Consider the following 21,638-nt stretch of genomic DNA (forward strand, 5'->3'; position numbering starts at 1 on the left):
AAAAACTGGAAATAGACCTGCCTTATGATCCAGCAATCCCACTGCTGGGCATACACACCGAGGAAACCAGAAGGGAAAGAGACACGTGTGCCCCAATGTTCATCGCAGCACTGTTTATAATAGCCAGGACATGGAAGCAACCTAGATGTCCATCAGCAGATGAATGGATAAGAAAGCTGTGGTACATATACACAATGCAGTATTATTCAGCCATTAAAAAGAATACATTTGAATCAGTTCTAATGAGGTGGATGAAACTGGAGCCTATTATACAGAGTGAAGTAAGCCAGAAAGAAAAACACCAATACAGTATACTAACACATATATATGGAATTTAGAAAGATGGTAACAATAACCCTGTGTACGAGACAGCAAAAGAGACACTGATGTATAGAACAGTCTTATGGACTCTGTGAGAGAGGGAGAGGGTGGGAAGATTTGGGAGAATGGCATTGAAACATGTAAAATATCATGTATGAAACGAGTTGCCAGTCCAGGTTCGATGCACGATACTGGATGCTTGGGGCTGGTGCACTGGGACGACCCAGAGGGATGGAATGGGGAGGGAGGAGGGAGGAGGGTTCAGGATGGGGAACACATGTATACCTGTGGCAGATTCATTTTGATATTTGGCAAAACTAATACAGTTATGTAAAGTTTAAAAATAAAATTAAATTAAAAAAATACAATTATGTAAAGTTTAAAAATAAAATAAAATTAAAAAAATAAAATAAAAAATAAAAATACAGAGATATTTTAGCCACAAAAAAGAATGAAAGCTTGCCATTTGCAACAACATGAGAGCATTATGCTAAGTGAAATAAGTCGGAAGAGAAAGACAAATTCTGTATAATCTCACTTACATGTGTACTCAAAAACAAAAACAAAAACCAAGCTTCTAGACACAGATAACAGACTAGTGGTGGCCAGAGACAAGGAGTGGGGAGTGAGTGAAAAGGGTGCAGGGGGACAAAAGATACAAACTTCCAGTTATAAAATAAACCAGTGATGGGGATATAGTGTACAACATAGTGACTCTAGTTAATAATACAGTATTGCATATTCGAAAGTTGCTAAGAGAATAGACTTTAAAAAGTTCTCATCATGAGGAAAGGGGTCAAAAGGTACCCAGAATATGTAAAAAGAATGGTTTAATAAAGCTCCATTACTCAGTTTCAACCATTATCAACTCACAGCCTATCTTATTTCATAAATACTCTCATGCTGGATTATTTGAAAAGAAAAATCTCAGATATTATTTCTTCTGTAAATATTCAGCATTTTTTCAGTAATATTCAGTAATATCTTTCTAAAAGATAAGGACTCTTTAAAAAATAACAATACTATTATCACATGCAAACAATTTTAAATTAATACCATAAGATAACCAAACAACTGCTTTATTCAAATCAATATCAACACATTGCATTTGGTTATTTGTCTCTTTTATTTCTGTGTATCTATAAGCTCTCTCCGGAGAAGGCAGTGGCACCCCACTCCAGTACTCTTGCCTGGAAAATCCCATGGGCGGAGGAGCCTGGTAGGCTGCAGTCCATGGGGTCACTAAGAGTCGGACACGACTGAGCGACTTCACTTTCACTTTTCACTTGCATGCATTGGAGAAGGAAATGGCAACCCACTCCAGTGTTCTTGCCTGGAGAATCCCAGGGACGGGGGAGCCTGGTGGGCTGCCGTCTATGGGGTCACACAGAGTCGGACACAACTGAAGTGACTTAGCAGCAGCATAAGCTCTCCATCTTTTATTTTTCTTGCAATTTATTTACCGAAGAACTGGGTTGTCCCGTAGAGTTTCCTACAATCTGGATTCTGCTGATTGCACACTTGTGGTCTCATTTAACATGATCACTATTATACAGTGATTCACTTCTAGATGCTTGTTACTGTGTTATTTATTACACTGTAAATAAGATAATTCATACTTCATCAAGATAGTCATCACTCCTTTAGTGGTTACTGAGCACCACATCCTTTGTAGCCTACTTGACACGAATTATCTCATTTCATCCTCACAACAGCCCCATGTAGTAAGTATTAATATTCCCAGTCTAGGAGTGAAGAAAACGAGGCTTAGAAAGGTTAAAGAAATGTGACCACAGTCAAGCAAGCAGTAAATAAATGGGTTCAATCCACATCTGTTTGGATTGGAAACCATAGTTTAACCATAGTTAAAATGCATGCTTCTATCCATAAGGTGATAATATCCCTATTCTTTGCCTTGGGTTGTGGTTGTTGTTTGTTTTTATCAACTTCATTCTATCCAAAGAACTTGTTTTCACATTTCATCTGCAACACTTAGGATTCTTTCAGCTTCAAGTAAGAGAAAACTCTATCTCAAATGGTCTCAACAATAAGGATATTTATTATCTCATATTACAAGAAATCCAGAAGCTGGGCAGCACCAGGGCTGACTGGTTTACTGACTCAACAACAACATCACAGACCCAAGTTCATTCTCTTTAGTCTGCCATCATCAGTGTGTTGGCTTTGTCCTAAGCTTGGAACCTCTGATAGCTCTAAGATGGCTATTCCAGTTTCAGGGAACATAGCCAGATGCAACAACATCCCATGCAGATGGTGGCATATTTCTCTTTGTGTCTCTATTTAAGAGCAAGAAAACCTTTCCCAGAAGCCCTTCAGCAAACCCCTCCTTAGGTTTCACTGGCCAGAACTGGGTCACATGCCCACCCCTAATCTCTGAAAGGCCAGTCAATAGGATTCTATTCCCTGTACCCATGATAGGTTGGTATGGGATGGTAATAGCATCACATTCCCCAATAGACAAACATCTGAACAGGCTTCTGTAAAGAAGGAAGAGAGGGGAATGGATGATGAGTAGGCAAGCAACAGTATCTTCTGTATGTTCTCAGTGATGTATGCTATATGTTCCATTGAGAATTTACTGTTGATGTATCAGCCTCCTCACTGCATGAAGAAGAGACGAGACAAGATGATCTGTAAGGTCCCTTCCAGCTCTAGGAGTTGTGTTTCAATTTTGCATTTTCATATAAATGGGGCTGGGACTGTTGGATAGCTCTTGTATCTCTGCTTTGACTGCCAACTATGACTTTAACCTACGAAATCATTTGTTTGCCAGCTTCCTTTCACAGTCTTCATCTGAAACAGTGCTTCATTCATCTCATCACATGCATACATTCTCCTTGTGGGAAAACACAAGGAAGCCAGTGAGAAAGAGAGTACACCAAACTGTACAAAAAGCTCTGAATGACCCAGATAACAATAATGATGTGGTCGCTCACCACTTAGAGACAGATATCCTGGAGTGTGAAGTCAAGTGGGCCTTAGGTAGCATTACTAAGGCCCACTTGAGCAAAACTAGTGGAGGCGATGGAATTCCAGCTGAGCTATTTCAAATCTTAGATGATTCTGTTAAAGTGCTGCACTTATTAATGCCAGCTAATTTGGTAAACAGCAGGACTAAGAAAGGCCATAGGACTGGAAAAGGTCAGTTTTCATTCCAATCCCAAAGAAAGGCAAGGCCAAAGAATGTTCAAATTACCATACAATTGCACTTATTTCACATGCCAGCAAGATTATGCTCAAAATCCTTTAAGCTAGGCTTCAGCAGTACATGAACCAAGAACTTCCAGATGTTCAAACTGGATTTAGAAAAGGCAGAGGAAAAGGAGATCAAATTGCCAACAAACACTGGATCATAGAAAAAGCAAAGGAATTCCAAAAAAAAATCTACTTTTGCTTCATTGACTGTGCTAAAGCCTTTGACTGTGTGGATCACAGCAAACTATGGAATATTCTTAATGAGATGGGAATACCAGACTACATTACCTGCCTCCTGAGAAACCTGAATGCAGGACAAGAAACAACAGTTAGAACTGGACATGGAACAATGGACTGGTTCAAAATTGAGAAAGGAGTATGTCAAGGCCGTATACTGTCACCCTATTTATTTAACTTATATGCAGAGTACATCATGTGAAATGCAGAGCTGGATGAATCACAAGCTGGAATCAAGATTGCTGGGAGAAATATCAACCACCTCAGATATGCAGATAATACCACTTTAATGCCAGAAAGTGAAGAGGAACTAAAGATCCTCTTGATAAAGGTGAAAGAGGGGAGTGAAAAACCTGGCTTAAAACTCAACATTCAAAAAACTAAGATCATGGCATCTGGTCCTATTACTTCATGGCAAATAGATGGGGGAAATGTGGAAACAGTGTCAGATTTCATTTTTTGGGGCTCCAAAATCAATGCGGATGGTGACTGCAGCCATGAAATTAAAAGACGCTTGCTCCTTGGAAGAATAGCTACGACAAACCTAAACAGTGTATTAAAAAGCAGAGACATCACTTTGCCAACAAAGGTCTATATAGTCAAAGCTATGGTTTTTCCAGTAGTCATGTACAGATGTGAGAGTTGGACCATAAAGAAGGCTGAGCACTGAAGAATTGACACTTTTGAACTGTGGTGTTGGGGAAGACTCTTGAGAGTCCCTTGGACAGCAAGGAGATCCAACCAGTCAATCCTAAAGGAAATTAACCCTGAATATTCATAGGAAAGACTGATGCTGAAGCTGAAGCTCCAATATTTTGGCCACCTGATATGGAGAGCTGACTCACTGGAAAACACTCTGATGCTGGGAAAGATTGAGGGCAAGAAGAGAAGGGGACAACAGAGGATGAGATGGTTGGATAGCATCACTGACTCAATGGACCTGAGTTTGAGCAAACTCAGGGAGATAGTGAAGGACAAAGAAGCCTGGTGTGCTGCAGTTCATGGGGTCGCAAAGAGTTGGACATGACTTAGTGACTGAACAACAACAACAAAGCATCTTTGCTATATTAAACATTTGCTACCCTTTCTTACAATCTGATAAAATTGCTTTGTTATTTTCAGCTTATGCCTACCACCAGCTTTCTCTGGGGAAGCGACTAGCTTGATCTGTTAGCAGTCCTATTCTTATTTAACAGAAAGCTATAATTTGTGACAAATGTACAACATAAAAAAAGTCAAAGGCATCGGATCTGTTACATAGGACATTTGGAATAAAAAAAATACAGGAAAACATGGGAATGTGATTTAAATTGATGTGGCCACACCTCCCTTTCATTTCACTCCTTCTCTTGCGGATTCGCCATTCTGGTGAGGAGGTTCCCCAGAATCTGTAGTCCACCACTACAGTGTAGTGACAGAAGGTGTAGTCCATCACTACAGTGTAGTGACAGAAGCTGTAGTCCACCACTACAGTGCTGCTAGTGGACACAACACTGGTCTCTCGGTCAGCAGCTACCGGATGCCATTGTTCTAGCTTATAGTTCCAAGAGCCTTTAAGAATTAACTTTATTTTCTGATTCAGCCCTCTTCCTGGGGAAAACATGGCCCTGTTTTGAAATGTACAAATGAAAGACAGCACTGAGAGTGCCTCTTCAGAGAAGGCCAGGACAGAAGGAGAGGAAGGCTTAGTGACCAGCTGGATGGCCTTGAATAACTCATATCACCTCTCTGTGCCTCTTGAAACTCTGACTGAAGAAAATCCTCACCCTGCATCTCACAGCGTTGTTGGAAAAGTCAAATGAGAACATGGATAGGAATGTACTTCCACAAAGGCAAAGTGATGCTACTATTTTCAAACATGGAATTTTCTCTGCAGCATTTTTTTTGGGGGGGGGGTCACATGACCACTGCACAGGTCATTGCCAGATTATGATGCTGATTTACATCCATTCACTCTTTGCCTGTTTCAGAGATTATGCCAGCAATGCTGCATCCATCCCTTTGGTTCATTTTCCTTCCACCACATCTGGAAAATGCAAATCCCACCATAATGTGAAATATTGCATTGAAAGTATGCAGCAAGAGTTCAAAAAGGAAAGATGTCACATGTGGTAGAAAATGCTTTTGGAAGGTAACCTTATTATGCCATGTATTTTCATAATTGCAATCTTTGTCCTAGGTCGCACCACCCCCCCGCCCCCACCCCCCGCTTCCATGCTTCACAGACCAGACAGTATTTTCTCTGTCTGTAGCTCCCAAGAACCTGGCATAGAGGACACATCACAGTACATATTCTGGGTGAAGTGAGCCGGCTAAATAGCTGACAACAGCGAACTCGGTGGGCTTTAACATTTATTTATCCCGACCAACGAGGCCAACTATCTTTAGCTTAGCATTATACACAGGGCTTTCAAGATCGGAAGTATGCCCGGGTCTCCCTGTAACTCCTGAGGAACGTTATTGAGTATGTGCTAAGGGCCTGACCACAGGGCTTTCACATACGCACCTAAAATGCATTTGGTCCTCACAACTTACCTTCAAGCTTTAAGTCTATACTTTACACATGAGGATGCTGAGGCTCTCAGTGAAGCCACCGCGTGTGCGTGGGCTGGCGAACATCCTCACCCACAAACTTTAGATCAGCCTCGCCACACCCCATCTCCCTACGCCCAGGCATGTGCCCCAACCACTACTCCCCACGCTCCGCCTGAGGCCGGCGTAAAGCCAGTAAAACCCAGGACAGGCCTCATCTGTGTCTAAGCCGGTGTTCTCACGGCTTCGAAGTAACGGTGCTCACTCACCCAGCTGCTCCTCACGAGCTTGGAGAGCCTTTGCCACCCAACCTATCCGTAACCCCGGGCTTCTCAAGAGAGCCCGTTACAGCCTGGTCCCAAGGCTGAGGTCCTGTTCGCCCGCACAGCGCTTACAGGGTCGGGACTCAGATTCCGGGCGAGAACACCTGCAGCAGAGGGTGGGGAAGCCCGGGGTGACAGCCAGGGACAGGGGGTCCAGCCTCCGCGCGGCCGCCTCTCGCCGCTCCGAACTACGCTTCCCAGCCTGCTCCGAGGCAGCCGCGCGCCCCGGCGCCGCGCCCGGCCGGGAGCCGCCTGTTGATCGCCGCGCTCTCCCGGGCCACGGCGCCGCCCTGCTCGCCGGCCCCGCTACTTCGGGGTAGACGGACTGACTGCCCGCACCGCCCGCTCCGGGATGGGCGCACGCACGGGTGAGCGCGCCGGGGGTGGGTGGGGGCCCCCCCGGGAGAGGTGCCGTCTGCAGCCCCCAGGCCAGCAGCGCGGGGCGGCCGCACCCTCCCTGCCCGCGGGAGGATGCTCTGCGGGGTTGGCGCTCAGCCGGGAGGGCGCGCGGAGCCGGCACCTCTTCTGGCCTCCTCGGCTCGGCCCGCGGCGCGGAGGAAAGCGCGGTGGAGGGCTGCGCGGGAGGGAGGCGCCCAGCGGGTGTGGGTCCCACGCGCTGCACTGCGGCTCCGCAGTCTCTGCATCCCCCGGCCGCCGCAGGGAGGGCGCGGTCTCTGTCCTCCCTGAGCTGCGGGGCCGGGTGTTTCCACGCTGGGCTTTGTTCCCCACTTCTCTCCTGTGAACGTTTGACAAGCTCCTGGAGCCTAATGCCTGTCACTGCAGCGTTAGATCGGGCGGCGGGGAAGGGTGGACTCCGGCTGGAACTGTCACCCGCAGGGTGTTTCAGCCTCCGAGAAAGCAGCGTTCTGAGAGCGGCCTGATGCAGGTCGTGAGACTCTTTTTTTTTTTTTTTTTTTTCTGGTTTAAGTAATGTTAGCATGTGCTCCCTTGAGTCTTCCTAAATTTTCCTGGTTGACCTGCAGGAGTGAAAATTGGTTTTTAATAATAACAATGACAATAATGGCTCCTAATGGGAATTTTTGAAGTATTCAAAGATGGGAAGGTGATGCAGGCAAAATGCGAATTAGCAACGAAGGCTGTGAATGCTATGGGCTTCCTCTTGCCTATTAAACATCGGGATCACCAGGTCCTTGGGAAGGGAATGAAAAGAAGGTCGGAGCAGGTATCATAAAAACCCATTTCCCTAGCTCTGCCATTAAGGAGCTGGGCAAGTCTCTTCACCTCTGTTAACCTCTTTCTCCACGTAAAACCGGGTATTCCGCCTAAATGATTTCTAAACCTCTGTTCTTCCAAGGGTCTCCTATCAAGAAACTAAGGAGAGGAGGGTGCGTCTGTTCAACACCATTATAGAAAGCCTGACACTGACAGAAGAGGAGGTTTTACCTAGTGAGGAAAAAAGATTTTTCAGGGTTTAGGCAACTTGATTTTTTTCAAAAATAGAACTGGTTTTCTCTACTCTCTGCAGCCTAATCCAATAAATATGCATTACAACTGTTTTAATTTTTGTGAATTACTATAAATATGTAGACAACAACATGCTGTGGATTTTCTGTGTTTGTTTTTAATTGGCTGAAGGTGAACTGATGAGAGGTAAAGGGAGATGTAAATGGCTCCCCAGGGCTAGGCAGGAGCCCTCAGAGGTGGTGAGCAAGGAGAAGGGGAGGAACCGCAGAGAAAGTAACCAGAGAGTTCAGACACTGAGGATAGAGAGGATGGGTACTGATGGGTCATTGTTTGAATAATAAATACACAATAGAAGAAATGAGAGAATCAGAAAACCAGTGCTCTGCAACTCTAATGTAACTGATTCAGGCAAGGATTCATCCACAGATGACAAAACCTTTGAGCCAGAGGTTGTTAGGGAAGAGGATTTTGACATTATATCAAAGTATCTTGCCACATAGTACCTAGGGAAAATGTGTCCTTACAATAGAGAGATGAGAAAGTCATCACCTCAGCTGAATGATCAAGCATACCAACACATACCATGAGTCTCCGGTTGGGTTATGCAATGAGGTGGTCATAACTTCACCTGTGTAATGTTCCTGCCAAAAAGATGGTGGGTCCAGGGTATTGTAGATTAAAATATTCAACTGACTTAACAATAAATTGGGATGTATGAACTTTGGATCCTAAATCAGAAGAAGAGAAAAAAGCTATGATTGATTAGTTGGAGACAATTGGAGAGATTTGACTATGGACTACATATTAGATAAATATCATGGGATTACTTTTCACTTCCTTAGGTGCAGCGATGGTACGGTGGTCATGTCGGACACTGTCATTTTTTTTTGAGATGTAGGCATTAGAGGCAAAACGCCATGACATCTGCAACTTTCAGCTGGTTCAGGGTAGGGGGAGTAAAGGGTTGGGGAGGAAGCTGGAGAATGTAGCAAAATGCTGACAGTGAATCAAAGAGAATGGTATATGGGTGTTCTGTTCTTTTACCTTTTCTGTAGATTTGAACTTTTTAAATTAAAAATTGGGGTGATTGATCAAATAGATAAGCAAACAAAGGGAAAGGATTGCGGGGGACAGTGTGGACGCCTGCAGTGAACCTACAGGGAGCTCAGTGAGTCTGTGTCACACTGCGCTCACTCAAGACTTCAGTCCTGTTGGAGGAGTGAGCAGGGTCAGGGGAAGTTCTCTTTCTTGCTTTGTCTTAACTACTATCAATCATTTATTCTTAAGACACCCCATCCCCTACTTCCAACCTCAAATTCTGAAATTCCCATACCTTAGAATTTCTAGCCCTCCCCACAAACCATCCTGAAAGCGCTGTCCCTTTTCTCTCTGAGTTCAAGAACTGTGCCTCTATAGCAGGAAGTTCTAGGTGCTGGTTCTTTTTATTTTGAATTAGGGAACATTGGAGGAAAAACAGACCCAGCTTTCTGACAGAAGTTCAAGGATTTCCTCTTGTTCGCTTTATTTGTGAATCACATACAACCAAATGTTTCCTTATAGACTATAAGTGGATCAAAGGAGCTCATAGAAGGCAAGTGCAGAAGAGATTTCCTATTACCAGACTAAGAAAACAGATTAAGATTATATTTTAAGAAACCAATTCTTAAGATATAACACTTTAATTTTATACTGAATCTTTTGCTCAAGGATATTTTCCTACACACAGACACACTCATATGCTTTTATGTTTTGTCCCCCTGGTTTGGCACCAAGGCTAGCCCATCTCTTTCCTGTGTATCATCTGTATTCCTGGGTTTCCCTGGTGATATCTGAATAGAGAGGGAATGAGAAGGTCAGCCCTAGGACTGTGGGTAATAGGAGCTCATGACACAAGGCACAAGACCAGCTGCAGCAAGCCAGGATATGAGGAGTAAGGAGGAAATCTGAGGTTTCAGTCCAGTGAAAGAACCAGGAGGCCTCTTGTCAGAGCAGAGGGAGGGGTCTGGAGTCTAGGGAGCTGGGATGCTGTTCAGCCAATATATGCAGGGTCAGCCACCCCTCTTGTTTATAGCCGACATCCATTCTGATGGCCAATGCCCATTTCACACCAGTTATTAAATATGTTGCATATCATCTTGATAGGCAGTCATGAGTCAAAGGGCACATAGCACCTGTAACCCTTAACAAAGCTTTGCTCAAAATCAAACTGGGAGACAGATGCCAGAGAGGGAGAGAAGATAGTTGAGTCCAAGATTCATAAGCAGACAGAAGCCAGCTTTTGTCAACAAACAGTAGGGAACCCTTGGTGCCAGTCAGGAGGTGAGAAGCCCATAACTTCCCAAAGCCAAGATGAGGGGACATAGCTAGAACCAATAGACAGCTGGAGACCCAGACACCCAAGTGGAAGGCAAGGAGGTACACGGAAGTCCATAAACAGGAACTCCTTAGAAAGCAGAGAATAGAGCCAGACAAAGGATAGGGCAGTGACAGGGAGTAGGACCTGCCAGGAGAATTAGAAACCAGGTGGCGGTCTGAGCAGACAGTGAGATTTTCCATGTTAGAGCCCTTCTGCCCCTGCCAGGAAGCTTCTTGGCAACTTCCTGCCCAGGTGGAAACCTATCTCATACTTTGGCCAGCCTCCCCATGGCAGCTCACTACACCTGGCAGCGCTGACCCAGGGTTCCTATAGGGTGCTGCCTCTCCACGTTCAACAGATCCTGACAAGGATAATGGAGGGAACAAATAGCCCACGTAGAAGGCTGCACCCAAGGACAAAAGAGAAATGGCTTTGACTGAGGGCTCGCATGTGTTAGCAGCTGTTCCTGGTACATACATCACCACATTAAACATCACCTCCACCCTCTGAGATAAGTACTGCTCTGCCTGTTTCACCGAGGATGAGACAGAGGCTCGGAGAGGCTGTCACTCGCACATGGATTGTAACCATCAGATCCAGGGCTAGTTGACTCCAAGGCCTATGCTTTTTGTCTTCTGTTCTCTTCTGAACCTGGAGGGAGTGGTTACTGGTGGGCACACTGTTTTAAAAGGAGACTGTTTTGAGCAGGTTAAGCTATGGCCACGTTTGTGTTGTGAGATCTTTTCATTCTGGTAAGATCTATTCCTCATTCTCTATTCAGCTTGCCCCTTCCAATTGCTTTCTCATATTTTTTGCCTGAAATTCCTCCTTATCACACCCCATTCTCTGTCCTGCATCTCCTGCACAAATTTTTGAGGATATGGCAGGAGCCACTTGGTTACTTAAAAAAAAAAAACAGACTCGAAAGAGCCATCTTGAAATAGCTAGATTCCAAAACATAGGCTATGTGTTTTGTACACATCTTTGTATTTGCCTGCAGCTAGAAACAAATTAAATATGTAGGATTACTTCCTGTTTTGATACCTAGTGGGGAGCTACTTTATAACACAGGCAGCTCAGCTCCTTGCTCTGTGGTGACCTAGGGGGGTAGGATTGGGGGGGTGAAGAAGGGGATATATGTATACATGTAGCTGATTCATTTTGTTGTTCAACAGAAATGGACACAAATTGTAAAGCAATTATACTCCAATTTAAAAATTCCTGATTTGTTTTGTTGGAGGATATATTGCTAAGCTGATTTTTTTTCTAATTTATTAGTTTTAGAAAATGTAGATTTGGCTGTCTTGTGTAAACTGGTTCACTCATTGTTTAAAGATTATTATAAAATATTGAAGATACATAATAAAGAATAATAACTTCTCACATACTGACCTCCCCTCTTGGGATGAAATCATCATCAGTGAGGTGGAAGGTCAGGTCGTCCTTTCCCCATCAGATCCCCCGCCCCTCCTTCTGAGATGTCTGTCCTTTCCATGTGTTGTCCTTTGTAGCTTTCCCAGATACATATGTACTCCTAAGCAATTCATGGCAGTTTTACCCATTTAAAAAACTTTTCACTAGGTTTTACAAGTGTTTTTTGTTACTCTTCTGTAAAAATGGGTCTTTGGTTTGGAGCAGGCTTATTAAATAGGGCTGAATTTGGGTTTGATTCCAAGTCTGTGTGGAGGTGAGGCCAAAGTTTGGGCACTTTGTGTTGTACCTGGTTTTCCTCTTTCATGCCAGTTTGAAATACATATACAAGTAAGGTAGTGGGAGAAGAAGTAAAGAAAGCCACACTCCTTGCTCTCCTTTTCAGGGTTCATGTCTCTCATAGGGAGAGTTATTGAAGGGCCCAAGTCGTCCTTCTTCAGCTCCAGTCCTTGCTCCTGTTTTCGTTTTCTAACCTTCTTGGTATGCATGTGCACCTGGACTCCTGAAAGCGCTGCTTGGCACTTGCTTCGCTCCAGTGTGCCCATTAGTCTCTTGCTGCATGTTGAGAGCTCGCCATGGGACAAGCAATCTGCCAGAGGTGAGACTGCAGTGATGTTGGAAGCTATCCACTGCAGCATCACTAATAGGAGGAGAGGGCAAGTGTGAACACTCGGGGCCCTGAGTAGGGGCTAAAGCAGGCCATCCTTGAGCCAGAAATCTGTGATTTGACTTTAAAAGCTGTGTGAATAATATGTCCACATACATCTATATTTGTTATTAAAAATAAAACCAGCTTTCCCCCAAATCTTCAAAGTTGTGCTTCAGGAGGGTGCATTATTTTTATTTTTCTCCTGTGGCTTTCATACCCTACTGAGGCACTAGTGCAACATATGCAGTTTGTTTTAACAGGGACTGTTACATAGTATTAACATGTTATTGTAACTACCTAATTAATGTCTCTCCTACTGCCAAACTGTAAGCTCAGCTCTGGTCCAGTATGAGGTATCATCTGTTTTGCTCACTACTCTTGTCCCAGCAGTGAAAAAAGGTGGGCTGTCAGTAGATATTTGTTGAATGAATCTACAAGAGGCCTAGGAATAGAAGAATCATGACATCATCCCTGTCCTCTAGGGTTTGGCAGTGTAGTTGAATTTAGGGAACAGAGCAACTGTTCTGTGCTTAAGTGGCCTCAGAAAGTTCCATGACAGAAAGTGGAGGCTGTGGATATGGTGGGATGAGTTTTGAACCAACAGGTCACTTCACCTTTCTGAGCTCATTTCCTTCATTTGATATTTGTTGGATGCCTATCCTGGGTCAAGACCTGTGCTGGGAGCCAGGACCATAACAGTGACTAAAACAGATACGGTCCCCACCCTCACAGAGCTTAGCAAAAAAGAGATAAAACAAGCAGTTGTAATAAAGTCAAGAAGAGCTCTGAACAAGGGGTGTGGCTTGGGGTGGGGAATGACTCAGACCTGCCTGGGTTACAAACAAGGCAACTTCGAGGAATTGAAACTTACATTCATATTTATTTTTTAATTGGAGTATAATTGCTTTACAGTGTCATGTTAGTTTCTGCTGTACAACAATGAGAATCAGCTATATGTATACGTGTATCCCTCGCCTCCCTGATGAGCCTCCCTCCCACTCGCCCCCTCATCCCACCCCTCTAGGTTATTACAGAGCACCAAACTGAGTGAAGCTTACATTGAGACTGGAAGATGAGCTGAGCTGGCTAGCAGTCAGCCAGAGGAAGAAGGGGTAAGAGTGCTCTGAGCAGAGGAAACAACATAAGGCGTGATCCAGGAGTTGGAAGCAGTCCAGGAGGCTGGAGCCAGGGGAAGCTGGGGGTGCAGTGCAGGATGAGGCTGATGAAGATGACAGAGGTCAAACTGTGGGTCTGAACCTTATCCTGAAGGCAAAGGGAAGCCACAGGAAGATTTTAAGTAACTAGGGCAGAATTGTTTAAAAAGATCACTTTGGCCATTTGTATGAAGAATTGATCAAAATGGACTGAGACTGGATGTGGAAGTGCAGATGAGTGAAGCAGATGGATCCTCAACATGTTTAGGTTTAAGGACTGGATTGATGAATGAGGAGGAGACAAGGAAGAGGAGATGTCAAGGATGGTCCCCTGCTTCCTTGGCCAAATTTCTGAAATTGGAAATTCCAGAGGAGGAAAAGCTATTTGGCAGGAAAGATGATGCAAGTACTTCTACCATTTGAGATGCCTGATTCAGTGAAGTGGAGATGTTGGTTCAGCAGCGGGAATACATGGATCTAGTCCTCAAGGAACAAAGTCTTAATCAAAGATTTGAGGGTCCTCAGGATGTGGATTATAATGAGAATTTTGGAGGGGACGAGTTTCTCCCAGGGGGAATGTGCAGTGTAAGAAAAGAAATGGTAAGACGGGATCTTGTAACATGCCAGTAGTTAAGGCAGAGGAAGAATTGCCAAAGGAGATCAAGAAGAAGTGGTCAGAGAAGTAGGAGAAAAACCATCTATGTTGCTGGACTGGATGACCTTTCAGGCCTCACTCAGCCCTGACATTCTGTGGTCCGCAGAGCTGGGACCTGAGCCAGGTCTCCAAAGCAGAGCTCATGGATTGGCCATGAGAGCAGAGAACAGCATTCCAAGTGACATTACAGTATCAGCCAAGGTCCCAACAAGAAACAGAGGATACACTCAACTGAGTAATTTGAGGGAATTTAAATAAGGATCCTATTTACAGAGTTGTAGGGAGGGTGTAAGGAGTCTAACAAGGCGGAAATCTGGCACCAGCCACACAGGGACCCTTCATCACCCCCAGGCCTCAAGTCAGCAAGACGTGGGGGGGGGGGGGGGGGGGGTCGGGGGGGCAGCCCTACAGGGAAGGCTTGCTAGTGGGCCGTGTTGCCCTCTGCACCAGCCTCCCTCCAGTTTCCTGCTGGTGCCTCCTGTTGGCCAAACAAGTCAGAGAGCAAGGAAGCCTGATGATGCTGTGTAAATACATCACCTTCCTGGGGCACAGAGCAGTGCCGGGAGTGAATGGAGAGGGAAGGGGCAAACGAGTGTCCAGAAAAATTATCTGGGAAAATGGAAGTCCATGAATAAGGGAGTATATTAGTTTCTGATTGCTGCTGTCACAAATGCAGGCGCCTAAAACAGCACAAATTTATTATGGCATTGCTTAGGAGGTGGGAAGTCCAAAGCAGATTTCACTGGGTTAAGATCAGCCTGTCAGCAGGGCTGCATTTCTTTCTGAAGGCTCTGGGGAGAATTCATTCCCAGACCTTTTCCAGCTTCTAGAGGCCGCACACATTTCTTGGCTCTTGGCCCCTTCCTGTATCTTCAAAGCCAGCAATTGCATCACTCTGTCCCTCTGCTTCTGTCATCACATCTCATTCTCTGACTCTTCTACCTTCCTGTCCCATATTTTAAGAGCCTTTGTGATTACAGTGGGCCCACCCAGATAATCCAGGATAGTCTCCCTAGTTTACGATCCTTGATTTAATCACACCCAGTCCTTTTTGCCATGTAAAGTAACATCCCAGATTCTGGGGATTAGCATGTGGGCATCTTTAGGGCACCATTATTCTGCCTACCACAGAGAGTGAATAAACCATTTTGGCTGGGTTGGAGGGCTCCCTCAGGAAAGTTATGAAGACAGAAAATGCAAAGTGCAGATCAAAGCCAAATAGTGGGAGCTTGGGATGCTAGGTTGTGTAAATTTCATTCTGTAGACAAAAGGGAGCCATTGTAAGTCCTTAATCAGGGAAGTGGCTTGTTTGAAGTGTGAAGAAAGATGATCTAACTATAGTACTCTGATGGCTTAGAGGGAAGAATAGAATCCTTTAAAAATGCAATGAGGGTACTCCAAGTCCAAAGGAACAAAGATCTAAAACAAGACTGACAGAAAAAGATGATGTGAAAAGTATCATGCAGGAAGAATCCAGTGGAAGTGGTAACCAGTGAGACAAGGGTGGAAAGGGAGGAAATTCAGCTGATCAGAATTTTGGAAGTGAGTGGTAGATTCAGCTTCCCAAGTGGCTCAGTGGTAAAGAATCTGCCTGCCAGTGCAGGAGATGCGGTTTCAATCCCTGGGTAGGGAAGATCCCCTAAAGGAGGAAATGGCAACCCACTCCAGTATTCTTGCCTGGAGAATCCCATTGACAGAGGAACCTGGCAGACTGTAGTCTCTAGGGTCACAAAGAGTCCGACACGACTGAACAACTAAGCACGCACATGAACACTTACTCATGATTGGTAAATTAATGGTATGATCAAGAAAACCAGAACTAGTCTGTTTCAGGGGAAGATAAGAAGTTGGGGTATACTTGTAGAATTCTGGACCAGAACTACAAATAGAATCTTATCTAAGATACCTGAGTCATAAAATATACCAATATTTTACATAGCACTGTGAAGAAAAATTCTGCCAATTATTGTCTTTAATTTTTTTCATCATTTGTCTGCATCACACAGCATGTGGGATCTTTTTCCCTCCACCCCACCCCCCATCAGGGATCAAACCTGCACGCCCTGCATTGGAAACATGAAGTCTTAACCACTGGACTGCTAGGGAAGTGCCTGTGCTACCAATTAAAATGTGACCCTTCTTGGGAATTCCCTGGTGGTCCAGTGGTTAGGACTTGATTCTTTAACTGTCGGGGCCTGGGTTCAGTCCCTGGCCAGGGAACTAAGATCCTGAAAGGCACACAGCATTACCAAAAAGAAAGTGACCCTTCTTAAAAATGTATTTTTTACTTTATTGAAGAGCTGTTTTAGATTTACACATAGTTTTTTGAATTGACATTCAACAAATTGCACATATTTGAAGCAAAAGTTTGATGAGTTTTGACAAATGTATACACCTGTGAAGCCGTTATGAGAAACCCACCAAATTTCCTGATGCCCCTTCCTACTCCTCTTCCCCTCCCTACCTCTCTTCCATCCCCAAGCAACTACTGATATGCTTGCTGTCATATAGATCAGTTTACATTTTCTAGAATTTTAGACAAATGGAACCATGCCACATACATTCTTTTTGGTGTGGCTTCTTTCATTCAGTATAATTGTTTTGAGATTTATCCGTGTTGTTGTGTGTATCAATAGTTCATTACTTTTTATTTCTGAGTAGATTCTGTTGACTTAAAAAATATCCACAATCTAAAAGTTGAGAGTTATGTTATATTCAGCGGGAATTTTTAGGATGTCAAGCCTGGGAGACAGCCTCTCAAGTAATCCTGAGAGACCGCTTTGAAGAGGCAAATGGGGGTGGCAGATTATATAGAAGTTTTGCAACAAAGGACAAGTAATCTGAACATCAAAAGATTATTGTTAATTAAAGGGAAACCAGATATCTCAAATTAAGGAACTTAGCGATTTTCTATGTAGGGAAGATGCAGGAGTCTGGGCTCACTGAAATCATTCCTTTGATATATACCTCACCTCTCTGGGGCCAGTATCCTGTGTTTTCACATCCTGACTTTCCTCAAGGCTTACTGTAGAGCATGACTGTGGTCTGATGGCTGCTAGACGGCAGGTATTCTTTCTTTCCCGACTTCCTTCAGGGCTCAGCATTGATAGTGGTTGCAATCACTGATGACTGTGAGAGCCTTTGTTTACTGATATGGCAGGAAATATTCTACTTCTCAATTCCATTAGGTGGATTACCACAATTTGTTTATCTACTCACCTACTAATGATCATTCAGGTTGTTTACGGTTTTGGCTATTACAAATAAAGTGTCTACGAATACGCATAGTTTAAAAAAAAATCATGTATCACCTCTGTGCATACATAAAAAGGGAAAATGGAAATGAATTGGTTAATAGTCTTAAAGCTTCTTCATGTTCAGATTCCAACTTTCTGAATCACTGGTCTTTTCCACACAGTATCTCCTTCATGCTATGAAGAGTGGTAATTTTTTAAATTTTAAATAAATGGTAAATTATTTAAATTAAATTTTAAAAACCTGTAAAAAATCTAAAAGCCTTTGATGTTGGCTCTTAAACCTTATGATAAGTTTTAAAAGAGTGTTTCACTCTTTTAAAAAGTCCCTGGGACATTTTGCAAATCCCTGACACCCCTTTTGCTAGTTTCGAAGCTGTTGCTTTTCATATTTATGTATATATAGGCATGGCAGATGTGACTTCTTGACCATTGCTAGGTCACGAGTAATTGTAGGACCATCAGTTGTGGGACAGTCCTCAATTTCCAAGTGTTAAAGTGAGAAACCGTGTGTCTTAGAATCTATTCCATAGGGTAGTTCAACCATTTCATTTGATAGCTAAGAGCGTGGCAGGCTGAGATTCTTGTCCAGACTCACATAATAAATTAGTGGTAGTTGGGACCAGAAAACAGTGTATACAGTCCAGTTGGTTTCTCTGACTTTAGTAGGATAGAGTTTTTCTGGTTTGTTTTGGTTTTGTTTTTTTTACTGGAATATTGAAGTTTAAAAGAAGGGAGGCTGATGTTTAAAAGAAGAGAGGCTGATGGAAGGGAAAGAGAGTTACATTGGATATGGAAAAGACACCAAAATAGAAGTTTAAAAGAAGGGAGGCAGATGGAAGGGAAAGAGAGTTACGTTGGATATGGAAAAGACACCAAAATAGAAAACCAGAAACTGGTACATGGTAAACAGTAGAAATAAGGAGAGAGGAACAATATTCCAATAGCTCTTAAGTGGCCCACCCACATCCAATCTCTTTCTATAACAACCTGGTTTTCATTCTTACCATTTGAATTACCTTATTGAAAACAAGTCTTCTCAGACCAACTCTTCTACTTGAAAAATGTGTAGTGACTCCCCGTCTGGAACAGAATAAAGCCCAGATTTTGGCAAGATGTATCGGAAGGCCCTTCACAGGCATCCCCACCTCCTCTTTTCTTGTTTCCTCTCCCCTCTGCTCCTCCCCTCTAGCCACACCAGCCACTCACCAAGCATCATGTACTTTCTTTTTTGTCTTTGTTGTTTTTGTTTTTTTGGCCACACCTTGCAATATGGGATCTTTGTTTCCCAACCAGCTATCGAACCAGAGTCCCTGGCAGTCGAAGTGCAAGGTCTTAAGCACTGAACCACCAGGAAAGTCCCTCCTTATCCTGTACCTTTGTTTATGCTGTTGCCTTTCCCTGCATACACCATCCACCTTATGACCTTTTCCTTCAAGACTCGAACACAACTTTTTTCACAGTTTCCACTCAACTCCCCCACCCCATCCTACTGTGTTCATGACTTCTGTTATAACACTTGTCAGCTGAAAAAAAAATGCACAGCCTCAAAGCTGAGAATTGTGTTTTATTCAGTGGACTTTCTGAGGACTCAAACCTGGTCAGAGGTCTCTCAGATAACTCTGAGAGGTATGCTGCTGCTGCTACTGCTGCTAAGTCACTTCAGTTGTGTCTGACTCTGTGCGACCCCATAGATGGCAGCCCACCAGGCTCCCCCGTCCCTGGGATTCTCCAGGCAAGAACACTGGAGTGGGTTGCCATTTCCTTCTCCAATGCATGAAAGTGAAAAGTGAAAGTGAAGTCGCTCAGTCGTGTCCAACCCTTAGCAACCCCATGGACTGCAGCCTACCAGGCTCCTCCGCCCGTGGGAGTTTCCAGGCAAGAATACTGGAGTGGGGTGCCATTGCCTTCTCCAGGGTATGCTAGGAACCCATAGGGACCCATATATATAGGGTTTTTTGCTACAAAAACCAAGGAATCAGACCATTGAAAGATTACTATTAATTAATGAAAACCAAACATCTCAAGTTAATGAATTTAGCACTTTTTTATGTGTGGGGAGCTGTGAAAGACTGGGCTCACTGAAATCATTCCTTTGATATGTACCTTATCTAGGGCCAGTATTCTGTTCTTTCCTATCCTGAGTCCCCTCAGGGTGCACCGTTGGGCTGGCTGCAGTGGCTGTAACATGCTTTGCAGCCTATATATCAAAGGTTATATATCTCTTGAAAAATGTATAGTAACTCCCCATCTGGAATAGAATAAAGCCCTGGTTCTTTGGCAAGATGTATAAGGAAGACATCCTATACATATGTACATATATATGTATACACACACACACACATACGTATATATCACTGAGCTGTGATCTCCTTGGGGAAGGGGTCATATCTTATTTATCTGTGTATTCCTGTTTTTTAGAACAATGCCTGGCAAACAGTAGGTTTACGCAAGTATTTATTGCCTTGAAATATCTGCTTGATATTAATACTGCCAAAAGAGAAACACAGTCAGTTAAGCACATTGCTATTTCCTGAATGCAGTATTATCTTTCTAGAGGAGATTGGTAAAGTCCCTCTGCCAGAAAGAAGGGATTGGAGAAAATTTTCATTTTGAATGGAAGTTTAGGAGGGAGGTAGTATAAAAAGAGAAAGTTGAAAAAAGAATAGTCTAGGGGTACAAAGAATTACAGCTTCCCAGGTGGCACCAGGTGGCAAAGAACTTGCTTGCCAATGCAGGAGATATAAGAGATGTGGGTTCATTCCCTGGGTTGAGAAGATCCCCTGGAGGAGGACATGGCAACACACTCCAGTATTCTTCCCTGGAGAATCCCATGGACAGAGGAGCCTGGTGGGCTACGGTCCAGGGGATCGCAAAGAATCGAACATGACTGGAGTGACTTAGCATGCACAAAGAATTGGGGAGAATGGCTTTAGAAACAAAAAGAAAATGAGACTAGAAAGAGAATGGGAGGTGGAGAAAGAAGAAAAGAAGGGAGAAGAGTGGAGAGAGTAGCCAGAATTTTAGACTCTGTCTTAGTGTACTTGCAGGGGAGTTTCTTGACAAAGCTTTCTCACACGGATGGTTCAAACTCTCTTTCCTGAATGAGCCCCATTTTGTATTCTTCACATCATTCTCCCTCTGAAAAGACCCAAGTCTGCTCCTTACAACGCCTTACAATTAGTGCATTGTTTTTCATTGTTGTTCTCTGTGGAAAGCTGAAGGAGGCAGAGTAATCTGGTGGGAAGGCATTTACTCCACAGGAACTCCGCAGGCCTGGCACATCCCAGCTCTGAGACCTCAAGCAAGGCGTTCAGTTGCTTGCGTAAACCATGCAAGTCTGATTGGGGTTTGAACCTGCAATCTTTTAACTGAGAGCACACACCTGGTCTCAGGACTTAATGAAGCTTGGGTTCTTGATGTCTCATTACAGAATGAATTCAGTAAGAGACAAAGTTATAGGTTGCTGCTGCTGTTGCTGCTAAATTGCTCAGTCGTGTCCGACTCTTAGCGACCCCATGGACTGCAGCCTACCAGGCTCCTCTGTCCATGGGATTTTCCAGGCAGGAGTACTGGAGTGGGGTGCCATTGCCTTCTCCAAAGTTATAGGTATGAAGTATATTTATTTAGAAACACACTTCGCAGAGTGTGGGCCATCCCTGAGGCTAGAGCAGCACCAGGGTATGGGGTTGTCAGTTTTTATAGCAATAGGTAATTTCATAGGCTAATGAGGGGGAGGGGGCAAGTGGGCCTTAGGAAGCATCTTTATGAACAAAGCCAGTGGAGGTGATGGAATTCCAGTTGAGCTATTTCAAATCCTCAAAGATGATGCTGTGCAAGTGCTGCACTCAATATGCCAGCAAATTTGGAAAACTCAGCAGTGGCCACAGGACTGGAAAAGGTCAGTTTTCATTCCAGTCCCAAAGAAAGGCAATGCCAAAGAATGCTCAAACTACCACACAACTGCACTCATCTCACATGCTAGCAAAGTGATGCTCAAAATTTTTCAAGCCAGGCTTCAACTGTGAAATTTCATGAACTGTGAAATTCCAGATGTTCAGGCTAGATTTCAAAAAGGCAGAGGA

General features: G+C 43.9%; 2 protein-coding genes across 5 annotated transcripts in view; one reads left to right on the top strand and one right to left on the bottom strand.

Moving 5' to 3' along the window:
* Positions 1-6,831, bottom strand: part of LYSMD2 (LysM domain containing 2) — a 41,552-nt gene extending 34,721 nt beyond the window's left edge. The window contains exon 1 of one of the 3 annotated variants that reach the window (XM_044925014.1): positions 6,702-6,831. The gene's annotated coding sequence lies outside the window, so the exon portion shown is untranslated. Of the gene's footprint in view, positions 1-6,575 lie in introns of all 3 variants that reach the window. The other 2 variants (XM_025295594.2, XM_044925013.1) reach the window with 2 other exon arrangements.
* Positions 6,832-6,847: 16 nt separating this feature from the next.
* Positions 6,848-21,638, top strand: part of TMOD2 (tropomodulin 2) — a 51,126-nt gene continuing 36,335 nt past the window's right edge. The window contains exon 1 of one of the 2 annotated variants that reach the window (XM_044925016.1): positions 6,848-6,997. The gene's annotated coding sequence lies outside the window, so the exon portion shown is untranslated. The remainder of the gene's footprint in view (positions 6,998-21,638) is intronic. The other variant, XM_044925015.2, reaches the window with a different exon arrangement.

The sequence above is a fragment of the Bubalus bubalis genome, chromosome 11, assembly GCF_019923935.1.
Source record: "Bubalus bubalis isolate 160015118507 breed Murrah chromosome 11, NDDB_SH_1, whole genome shotgun sequence".
In the NCBI taxonomy this organism is placed as follows: Eukaryota; Metazoa; Chordata; class Mammalia; order Artiodactyla; family Bovidae; genus Bubalus; species Bubalus bubalis.